The 11,532-nt window shown below is 36.8% G+C and overlaps 1 pseudogene; it reads right to left on the bottom strand.

Annotated features, from left to right (window-relative positions):
- Positions 1 to 3,512: 3,512 nt before the first annotated feature.
- The window catches only part of LOC132427862 (F-box only protein 5-like), a 115,741-nt pseudogene continuing 107,721 nt past the window's right edge, over positions 3,513 to 11,532 (bottom strand).

The raw sequence follows: 11,532 nt of genomic DNA, 5'->3' as shown, positions 1-11,532 counted from the left end.
ATTGAACATGGAAGGAAACAGTAGTTGCATCAATATATTGGTTTAGCCTTTTGTATAACAGATGTTTATCTCAGATAATCATATATTTCATGAGCTTCTGAAATCACAGAAATCCATCTTTATTTTCTTTAAGCAGTTTAAACCTTTCATATAGCACTAAAAACCTTCAATCAATGCATTTAAGACCACCTATGAATAATTAATTAAGGAGGAAAATGAGCAGTTAATAAAGGTCAATGAGACAATTAACTATTCAATTTTGCTATTTAAGAAATAATACAATTCTTTGTTATAGAATATGTAGCAAATCATAATAAAAATGTTAATCATCATCAAACAGCTAAAGGAAAAATACACTTGGCCTCTGATATATCAAAAGTACATCAGTTTGCTAATCAGAATATATCAACCAAAATTAAATACTAATTTTAGAGAAAAATTCAAATATAGACATTATTAGACTATTTTTTTAGAACGGTTAAAAAATGAAATCCCTTTTATCTACGGAGTGAAAAGATATTATAACTTTCTGTTCCAAGCACCAAACAAAATTAATGGAAAATATCTGCACTCTATGCTAAGACTAGACATTTTACTGGTGCAATAGCTTCTATAGCTTCACTTTATTTTACTCCCATATATCCATAATTTACATGGAAAGCACTTTGAAAAACAGTCTGCAAAGAATGAGCTTCTCAGATGACTGTCTTGTCTCCCTGTGAAAAATGTAATCATCCATAACTTCTATCTACAAATCAGTCATTAGAGCTGGAAGGTCTTAAGCCAAGGGCAAGCAGGTTTTTTTTTTTAATATCAACCTTCAAAGTTATCATCACTTTTGATTAATATGATATATGCACATGGAAAAAAATGTGTGGGCATATTTAGATAGACAGTGACCTAAACCCTATTGTGGTTTGTCTTTCCTACATAAAACCAGAGATTGACTTAGAGGCATGCAATTGATGCATCTGCAAGCCTGGGTTATATCAGAAGATCTCTAATCATGAGAAACTCTTCGGCATAGAGTCATCAATCCTTCAGTCTTTTAAATATGGGCACAAGTTACCTAAACTTTTGTGCTGCTGTTGAATTTTTCAGGTTTCAGACAACAGAAAGGTACATGAACTGAAGCCTATTTTCAGTTTTATAAAAAATGATCTCAAGGATTGCCCCCCACCTGAATCTTTGCTACTGTGAGAAATCACTTAACATTGACAAACAGTAGCTAATAATTTGAATCTTAGAATATAACTGTTAATACTAACTTAAAAAATATTGAGATGATATTAGAGCTATGTGTGTGAGAGAGAAAGAGACAGAGACAGAAAGACACACACAGGGAAGAGGTGGGGGGAGGGAGAGTTGTGATAAAATATTGGGATATTGCACAAAATCTTGACAAACACACCCCCTGCGGCCCCCCCCCCCCCCCCCCCGATCTCCCTCCTGGCCAGATACACTATAGTATAGAGTGTCTTGATAGGCCTTTTACCTTTTGCTTGGGGTCTGATTTTGCTATTATTTTTTATACCTTGTTCCCTAAATCACTCTTCTGTGCCCTCTATTTATCTTCTGTTTTCTTGTTTTCAAGTTGTCATTTACTATTTGTCCCCATGTTTAACATTTACTCTGTAGCATCTTAAACATGTCAGAGTAAAGCACTAAATAAATCTGGCAAACAGTCCTTGGATCCATGCAAAGAAACAATACTGAAAGATTCTGGATTATAATTTCCTCTCTAAAGTTGAACTTCTAAATTCCAGGCATATAAAATATTACATGAACATATAATAGTTATTCATTGTGATAGACTCCTTGTACTTTGTATTTAACAAGGGAATTATTGCCAGTGATTTTGTTTGTTGTAGACAAAGTTCTTTGCTCACTAATTTTATAAAACAAGATTGGAGTGCACTTATTATTTGCTAGAATTATTATTTTTTAAGAAAAACCCAATTATGACCTCATGTTATGCTTTATCCTGGCCTCTTGGACAATAACTTAAAAAAACAATAGAAAACATATGTCAGAGCACTCATTCAAAAGAAAATATTTCAGTGGTTTTACCATAGAACACTTGAAATCTCTCTCTTTTTTTTTTTTTGCTATCCCGTATCTATACTACAAATGATATCTGGCCAATGTGGCACCTTCATGACTACCAAAGTTAGATTTTCAATGCTTACCTTTTCTTGGATCCTTAGATTCATATATTTAGTTGCCTGCGTGATATCTCTGCCTGGTTATTTAGGAAGATAAACTGAGCAGGACAAAACCGAACTCTCTTGATTCCCCTCCTGGCTCAATCCATCCACTAGTTCTGCTCTTCTCCCAGGCTTCCCTATGTCAGTAATGTAGATGCCACCATCTACTTTGCATAAGCTGAAAATCTAGGAGTTATCCTAGATTCTTCTGACCCCTTCCATCACATCCACTCTTCAACAAGACCTGTATAATTTTACCGCCAAAGTATATCCTTAGTCAATCTCATTCTCTCTGTGTTACTACCCACCCTAATCCAAACTACCACCATCTCCTGCCTAGGCTACTGCAATATGCTTCTAACTGGTCTCCCCTCTTCCACCCTGGACCCCTTACTATCCATTCCTCACAATAGCCAGAGTGATATTTTTTAAGAACATAAATCCTATCACATCCCTTTTCTGTTGAAAGTTCTCCATTAGCTTGGCATTGCTACTAGAATAAAGCTCCTTACCCTGGCTTACATATTCTGGAGACTGCCTACCTCACCAACTATAACTCATACCATTTTACTCCTTGCCCACTACTTTTTAATTAAATGGGCTTTTATATTTCTGTCTTATATGCTAATCCTGGTCTTTCCTTAGGCTCTTTGCACTAGCTAAACAGTGCCCTACTTGCAGTGACAATTTATCTGATCTCTAAGCAGCATTGGCTCTTATCATTCAGAATTTAGCTTAAATATCACCTGCTCCAAAAAGCTCTCCCTAAACAGTGTGAAATTGCCACCTAATCACTAATTGTGTTAGTGAGCAATTACTGCAACAATGCTGTGTAGCAGTCCACCCCAAATTTCAATGACTTACAACAACAATCACTTATTTTTCTTGCTCACACGTCAGTGGGTTAGCTGGGACAGCTCTATTTCAGGCTAAAGGTAAGCTGGGCTTGGCTGCAGGCTTCTGGTCAGATTCAGCGGTGCTCCACACCATTGTCCTGCCCAGTGGTTGCCTGGGGTGACCACAGGAGTGACCACAGGAGTTCAAGAGGCAAACCAAACTGTAAAAACACACTTAAGGTTTTGTGTCCTCTCACATCTGCTAGCATTCCACTGGCCAAAGCAAGTCATATGACAAAGCACAACATCAATGGAGCAAGAGTTACACTTACCCAGATTCATAGGGTCAGTAAGAATGACAAAAATGTTCTCAGAAACACTCAGAACATTCTACCTCATGTCTCATTGGCTCAGATGGTGTCATATACTCATACCTAAGCCAGTCACTGGCAAGTCAACATAGTTACCATTAGACCAGTCGATACTCATTCAGGAGGTGATGAAGCTTCTCCTGCAGCATGTGGTCACCTGGAGAAGGACAAAAAAAAAAAAAAGAAAGATCAGGATTCCATTAGAAAGGAGAAGGGGGTAAAAGGCTGTTGGTAAACCAGTTGTAAATTAACATCAGCAAATGTAAATTAACACCAGAACCTTAATAAATAGTAGTTAATATAATTACGCTTACATTGATGGAATTTATATATATCTCTATATATTATTTATATATATCTATAAATTCTATGTACCTATAAATTATGTTATTTAAAATATTTTATATTATATTATTTAAAATATTATATAATATATAAATATGTCATTCCAGAGTAAGGGTTAGGCACTCTCACCCAATTTTATTATGATGTTCCTGATGTTCTGAATTACTAGCTAGAAAGCTGAACTGTGTCAGTCCTATATGATTATTATGGTCCAAATTTTGATTCCCAGAAAAGATGAGCAAAGTAAGCAACTTCTGCCCAGAAAGGATTTCTAACAAGGATTAATTCTGTCTGGATATTATCACTTTATATTTTGTTAAAGAATGATAATCTCCAAGTTTGTCAATTTTTTTTTTTTTAGCACTAAGGCCTTCTTAGGAGAAAATCTATATAGTAGACCTCTTAGTCTCTAATAGCTCTCCTGCTAACAGATTCCTTTCTCCAAATTCCACATGCTGGTAGAGTTGATTCTCAAGTAGAGCTCATAACATCACCCATTTCATAGATGATCAGTCAAGGTTATAACTTTTTGCCCTATTTCCCCAGGTGAAACTTCTATTTCATGCTTCAGAGACTAACTAGTGTATAGTGGTTCCTGACCTCTGTGAGCTGTCTGATAAGATCTTGCCTTATTTCAGCTGTCTATGGTCATAATGACTTTATGACAAATATATTTGATTGATAATCAGAGACAACAAGGTCAGAAATTCAGTCTTCTCAGATTAACAAATGATGGCAGAGCCCTTCACATTTAAAAAGTCTTATAATATTCATCCATTCATTTATTCATTCTTTCAAGAATTAATGAGCACTTAGAATGATTCACTTTTCATTAATTCATCTATTAGACATAACTAATAAGCTAAGCCAGGTCAAACTGAGATTATCTTTGAAAATGTGATGTTAAAGTACTAATTATTGGAATGCGTATTTAGCAGTGACCTTGAAAGGGGAAATTTACTTGCTAAGGATCAGGGTTCCTGAAGGATATTCTTAGAAATAGTTGCAACTGCTTCCTCTCAAAAGGGATAAATCAAATTTGGGAAACTATTTTAATATCTTTGGTTAGTGTGCCATTTTTAAATCATGCTAATTTGAAGAGATGCTATAGATTTAACGATTTTTTTGAGAGAGAAAAAATTTGCCTCTGGTCAGTTTCTGTCACAGTTAATCAGCATGTTTTGTACCATTTTCTAACATGTAAAAATAGTTTCCTACTAGTTTACAGGACATAAAACATTGTTAATAATCATATAGGCACCAGTGAATGGCAGAATTTATAGGTAGAGCTCATTACTTAAAGACAAGTGTGGTAAGATTTACAAATTTTAGTTAGTATCAATTTAAAAAAGTTCTAGGCCATGTGATCAGAATTACTTACTTAAAGCCAGTTTATCCATTTAAAATGTTATCCATTTAAAGTGAAACTGAGTTCTAGTCTCACTTCTGCAATATATTATCTGTGTGATATTGGTGAACTTCAGTCTTCACATCAATCAAATAATGATGAGTCCAATTACTCTTCCAACACCACAGATTTACTGAAATGATAAAAGGAAATAGAAATGTGTTAAATTTCCTTGAAAACTCAAATGTGATATAGAAATTTAAGTTTTTTAAAATTTTGATTATTGCAGTAGATGTGACTTAAGCGTTTCAATGGTGATCTTCAAATATGGAATATTTGAACATTTGTTTTTCTCAGAATCTCCCCCTCCCCTCTTCAGTCAATTCCAGTTTAAAGCAGCTTCATTTCAGTCAACTTGAGATACTGTATGTGAGGATCTATTTCAAAGCCCCTTTCCCAGGATTCGGGCAGAGCTCCCACACAGCTGCAGAGTTCCACTGACCAAAGAAAATCTTGTGTCTGAACTCGTCCCCCTCTCCTCACCCAGCTCACTGTGTCCACACAGCTGCAGAAGCTGCAGGTGTGTGTGTGTGGATGTCTGTTCCCATGAAAGACCATGATTTGGCGGTAGCAATTGTGATCCCCTCTTCTGTTGGTCGTTGTTGTTTTTCCACCTAACACCAGCTGTCTGTTGGCTCCCTCTATGCCTTTGGCACGTAAATGCTGGCTCTCTCATTAGTTCTTCCGGGGAATCTGCATTGGCTTCCTCTTAGCTAACGGGTGATTAGCTCTCCAATATGGTTGATTCTTTCCAACTGTAGTCACTCTTTATCCTCTTGGTGCGAAGTCTTGGAATTGAAGTCTTACTAGTTCAGTGGGTAGTCCTTATAGGATAGCAACAGATAGCTTAAGTCCCACTTGCCTTCAGGGGTATTTTTTTAAACTCAGGGAGTAACCAGAGTAGGCATCTATGTAAGCTAAGCAGTGGGGTTTCAGACCACCCTGGGCATTCCATCTCTCAGCTTCACATATAGACTTTCCCCCATATTCTGACAGAATGAGGTCCATCTGCAGGCTTGTGGCTCTGTAGTTTGGGGTTGGGGGGAAAAAAAAAACCCATCCCCAAGGAAAGGAGGCTGGAGGTGAGCAAGGGATCTTTGATAACTCCCAAACTCTCTACACAGATGGCAGAGTTGGGAGAAGGGGCAATGTTTTGCTATAACATTCTCTTGGACTTTGAAAACTTTTATTTATATATAGTGTTACTTATGCTGATTTTCTCTGAATTTAGGGGGTGAATCATGAAATTCTTTTTGTTCTCAGCTCTGAACTCTTTCCAGTGTAGTCTCTACCCGAGGTGGAAAGTTCTGTGGGAGCAGAAATGGTTTTTACATCTAACATCAAGTTACACTTTAATGAATACTTAATTGTCCCATGCTCCATAACGTTTGCTTCATGTCTGATTAAAGGCCCTGGTCCATCAGATTATCAGCTGTTTACTTACCTGTTTCACCTGCTTGATTGGAGTTTCTTGAGTGCAGAGGCTGCTCAAAGGTGGCACATAGTATGTGCGCAGTAATGTTTGTTGCATGAAAAAAATAGACAAATGAGTGAGTGAAAGAAACTCTGAAAATGAAAGGGTAGTTCCCTCCATGTACTTCCATGAGCAACTTTCTAGATAGCAAATACTATACTATTCCTGGTAGAAGTTTGCTCTTCTTTTTCATCAATGATTGTTTTATAAATTCACATCAGTATACATCCAGTACTCATATTCTGAGTACAGTGCATGTGAGTATCCAGAAAATAGTTTTATTTTCTAGAAAATGTTTTACCTTCTCCCAAAAGCCAACAGTAGGGTGAATGCAGCATAAAGTAAGTAATGAATTAAGCTTCTCCCCTGCCAAACCGACTTACATGCCTGAATTAGTATGACTTTAAAAAAAAAATTAGTATATCTAGAGGTGGTTCCAGGTGCTAAGATCCTCTCGTGTTTGAAGGGAGAACATTTAGAAATCCCCTCCCCCAAGGCTATTGCAGAACTGTGTCCTATTAAATAATTTCAGCCATGACCATTTAGTAAGTCTCATTTTTATAATTTCATTCACTGAAGGAAATTTATTTGGCCCATCTTCCTCTTAATTTTGTGTATACTTGTCTTTTCTTTTTGTAGTTTAGAACTAATATTAACTTTAAAAAATGGAGCTTAAGAGAAACCACAGTAAGTTGTTCAATTATACTTGACATTTCAGTATCACTTTCTCATGGAATTCACAGCATGTCCTCACCTTACTAGATCAGCTGTTCAGTTCATGTCAATAAATTTGCTGGCTGTGTGTGCTCCTCAGCAGATGCAAATGTTCAGGTATATGCATGGTTCACAATGAAGTGTGATTTGAGAAATCCCTGAATTCATATTCATGTTCTTTGTTATGTAAAGTTTTCTGTACTATTTCCCTTATTCTGAAAACTTTTCATTAGCTTTGATCTTGGTACATCATGACACACTAGTTTTCTCAAATCTTTGCTTTCAAATGTAGATTTTTCTGTTTTCACTCAACATACAACTAATATGGGTCAGGTAGAAAACAGTGTTTTTCTTAAGGGGCCTACAACTGAGAAAGACAGAGGCTGACTAATATCCCTATTTCATTATGAGTAGTCCAGTGACAGAGGAGCAGAGAAGGTGCAGGTTAGATGGATCTGTGGTTGGGCATTTGCAGACAAGACCAGACTGAAAAGGCACAGAGGGCAGGACAGAGCTGGATATTGAAGAGAGAGCAGTTAGTTGGACTTACATTGAAAAAGCGTCCATTAGAGGAAAACATAGGCAGAACACTCTATGACATAAATCACAGCAAGATTCTTTTTGACCCACCTCCTAGAGAAATGGAAATAAAAACAAAAATAAACAAATGGGACCTAATGAAACTTCAAACCTTTTGCACAGCAAAGGAAACCATAAACAAGACAAAAAGACAGCCCTCAGAATGGGAGAAAATATTTGCAAATGAAGCAACTGACAAAGGATTAATCTCCAAAACTTACAAGCAGCTCATGCAGCTGAATATCAAAAAAACAAACAACCCAATCCAAAAATGGGCAGAAGACCTAAATAGACATTTCTCCAAAGAAGATACACAGATTGCCAACAAACACATGAAAGAATGCTCAACATCATTAATCATTAGAGAAATGCAAATCAAAGCTACAATGAGATATCATCTCACACCAATCAGAATCATCAGGCCATCATCAAAAAATCTACAAACAATAAATGCTGGAGAGGGTGTGGTGAAAAGAGAACCCTCTCGCACTGCTGGTGGGAATGTAAATTGATACAGCCACTATGGAAAACAGTATGGAGGTTCCTTAAAAACCTAAATATAGAACTACTATACGACCCAGCAATCCCACTACTGGGCATATACCCTGAGAAAACCATAATTCAAAAAGAGTCATGTACCAAAATATTCATTGCAGCTCTATTTACAATAGCCAGGACATGGAAGCAACTAAGTGTCCATCATTGGATGAATGGATAAAGAAGATGTGGCACATATATACAATGGAATATTACTCAGCCATAAAAAGAAACAAAATTGAGTTATTTGTAGTGAGGTGGATGGACCTAGAGTCTGTCATACAGAGTGAAGTAAGTCAGAAAGAGAACAACAAATACTGTATGCTAACATATATATGGAATCTAAAAAAAAAAAAAAAAAGGTCACGAAGAACCTAGGGGCAAGACAGTAATAAAGATGCAGACCTACTAAGAATGGACTTGAGGACATGGGGAGGGGAAAGGGTAAGCTGGGACAAAGTGAGAGAGTGGCATAGATATATATATACACTACCAAATGTAAAACTGATAGCTAGTGGGAAGCAGCTGCATAGCACAGGGAGATCAGCTCGGTGCTTTGTGACCACCTAGAGGGGTGGGATAGGGAGGGTGGGAGGGAGACACAAGAGGGAGGGGATATGTGGATATATGTATATGTATAACTGATTCACTTTGTTATAAAGCAGAAACTAACACACCATTGTAAAGCAATTATACTCCAATAAAGATGTTTAAAAAAAAAAAAAGAAAAAGTGTCCAAATGAAGCTGTGAAGCCAGAATAGTATAGATCAGGATAAAAATAATCCAAATCATGGAGGAGAGAATTGATATGGTTAATTAAAAATAATATATATTTCACTTAATATATTAGTCTGTTAGGGCTGCCATAACAAAATCTCACAGACAGGGTGGCTTAAACAATAGGAATTTATTTTCTCACAGTTCTGGAGACTGGAAGTCCATGATCAAGGTATCAGCTGGTTTGATTTCTTCTGAGGCCTCTCCTTAACTTGTAGGTCCTCTTCTTATAAAGACACTAGTCATATAGGATTGCAGTATACCCTAACCTTCATTTTAACTTAATCACTTCTTAAAAGGCCCTGTCTCTAAACATAGTCATATTCTGACATATTGGGAATTAGGGCTTCAACATATGAATTTGGGGTGGGGGGCATAATTCAGCCCATAACACTTAGGAAAAATATGTTTTAAAGATGAAGTTGGTCTGTAATCCTAGAGTAGTGCTTTCCAAACATTAAAATATAAATTTCTGGAGCCCACCCCCTCCCTGTGAATTTCAGTAGGTCTAGGGAGGGGGCTGAGAATTTGCATCCCTAACAAGTTCCTAGGTGATGCTGATGTTGCTGGTCCTAGGACTGCACACTAGTGGGTAATTAGGGAAATAGATCAGTGACAGGTAACAAGCAGAGGGAAATAATATAAATAAGTGAAGTGGGCTGATTATAAGTGGACAGAAAGTCGTGTTTCATGCATATGTATGAGAGTTTTTTTTAGAGCACATGTCTCTAGATATGGTTATGTCTGAAGATTTGAACTTTATTAGGTATGACCAAATTTCTCTCTGAAGTCCTTATACTAGTTTTCACTCCCAGTAGAAATATTAAAAAATTCCATAACATTTTGTCTTTAAATTAAAAAATGTTGATATTAAGCAAGTATGACAAAGTGTCTTGAATAGAGTGGTGGGTTGCATAGATGTGTGTCTGTTTTCTTTATGTGATTTTTTTGTATGTTTGAAATATTTTATAATTAGTCCTAAAAAGTTTAAAAAAACATAGAGGAAGTGCTAAATAAAAACACATAGAGAGTTTTAGGGATGGTGGCATGCTGGAGAGCATGACCTGTCTAAAGCAGGCAGGCTCTATTTGGCTCCAGCTAAATATTGCCATGTAATATGGCATTGTCAGATCTGCTGAATTTTTAAGAAAAGCCTGAAATTCAGATTTTTAGGTGAAAGTTTCCAACATTTAAAACAAGGTGTGGACCAAATGAAACACATTTGTGTCCAGAATTTGGCTGGGGGGCCACTGGTTTTGATCTGTTTTTTTTAAATGACAGCTGTCTTTTTATTTTTATTTTGGTCTTGCCATGTGGCTTGTAGGATCTTAGTTCCCTGACCAAGGATCAAACCCTTGGTTTCCTCTGCAGTGGAAGCACAGAGTCCCAACCACTAGACTGCCAGGGAATTCCCTGGTTTTGATCTTTTCTCCTCAGTCTTTGAAGGAGGAGCTCACAGGCCACACTCCCCTCCCCCACCACTATGTAGAGTTTGTGGGAGGTTATTTGTCACAGAGTCTGCCTTTCCCATACTTGGCAAACGCAAGTATGAAGACGTGCAGTTATGAGCTCTTTAACATCTAGAATAAAAACCAATAAACATTCTTCTTGTGAATGATTTTTGAAGCCCAGAACCTACAAATAGGCTTAAATAACTTCCTGATGTCCATAGAATAAAGCTCAAACATAGCCAAATATTTAAGACCTGTTTTATTTTTAATACTTTATTTTCAACTATCCTTTTTCTTATACCCTTTGTTCAGACCAAACTGAACTTGTTATTTTCTAGAGAAGGAGCATAACAGAAATTTAGAGCAAATTGAATTGACCTGAGCTTGAAATCAGGCTTCATCACTACTTGCTTCATGACCTTGGCAAAATATTTCATGTCTCTGATCCTTATTTTTTTCACTGTAAAATGGAAACATCACATTGTTCATATCATAGGTTTGTTAAGAAGATTAAATGGTACTACATATACATACAAGTACTAAGAACATGCCTGGTGCAAAATAAGCATTCGATAAAGGTTAGCTCTTATTATGATTTGTAAAATCAGGATAATAACATCATTACTGTGAGGCCAGAATTAGAGAATACTTGTAAGATGCTAAATGAAGTGCCAGGCACAAATTGCAGCTGTGGTTCCTATCTTTGTGCTTTCTCACCTACCTTTACTTACGCTAGTCCCTCTGATTTAAGGTCCTTTTCCAGTCTCTGCGTGTTCACGTTCTACCCATTTTCAAATGCCACCTCCTCCAGAGGGTGGTCATTCACTCATTC

This window comes from Delphinus delphis, chromosome 7, assembly GCF_949987515.2.
Source record: "Delphinus delphis chromosome 7, mDelDel1.2, whole genome shotgun sequence".
Taxonomy (NCBI): domain Eukaryota; kingdom Metazoa; phylum Chordata; class Mammalia; order Artiodactyla; family Delphinidae; genus Delphinus; species Delphinus delphis.
This window is presented reverse-complemented; position numbering and strand designations above follow the sequence as displayed.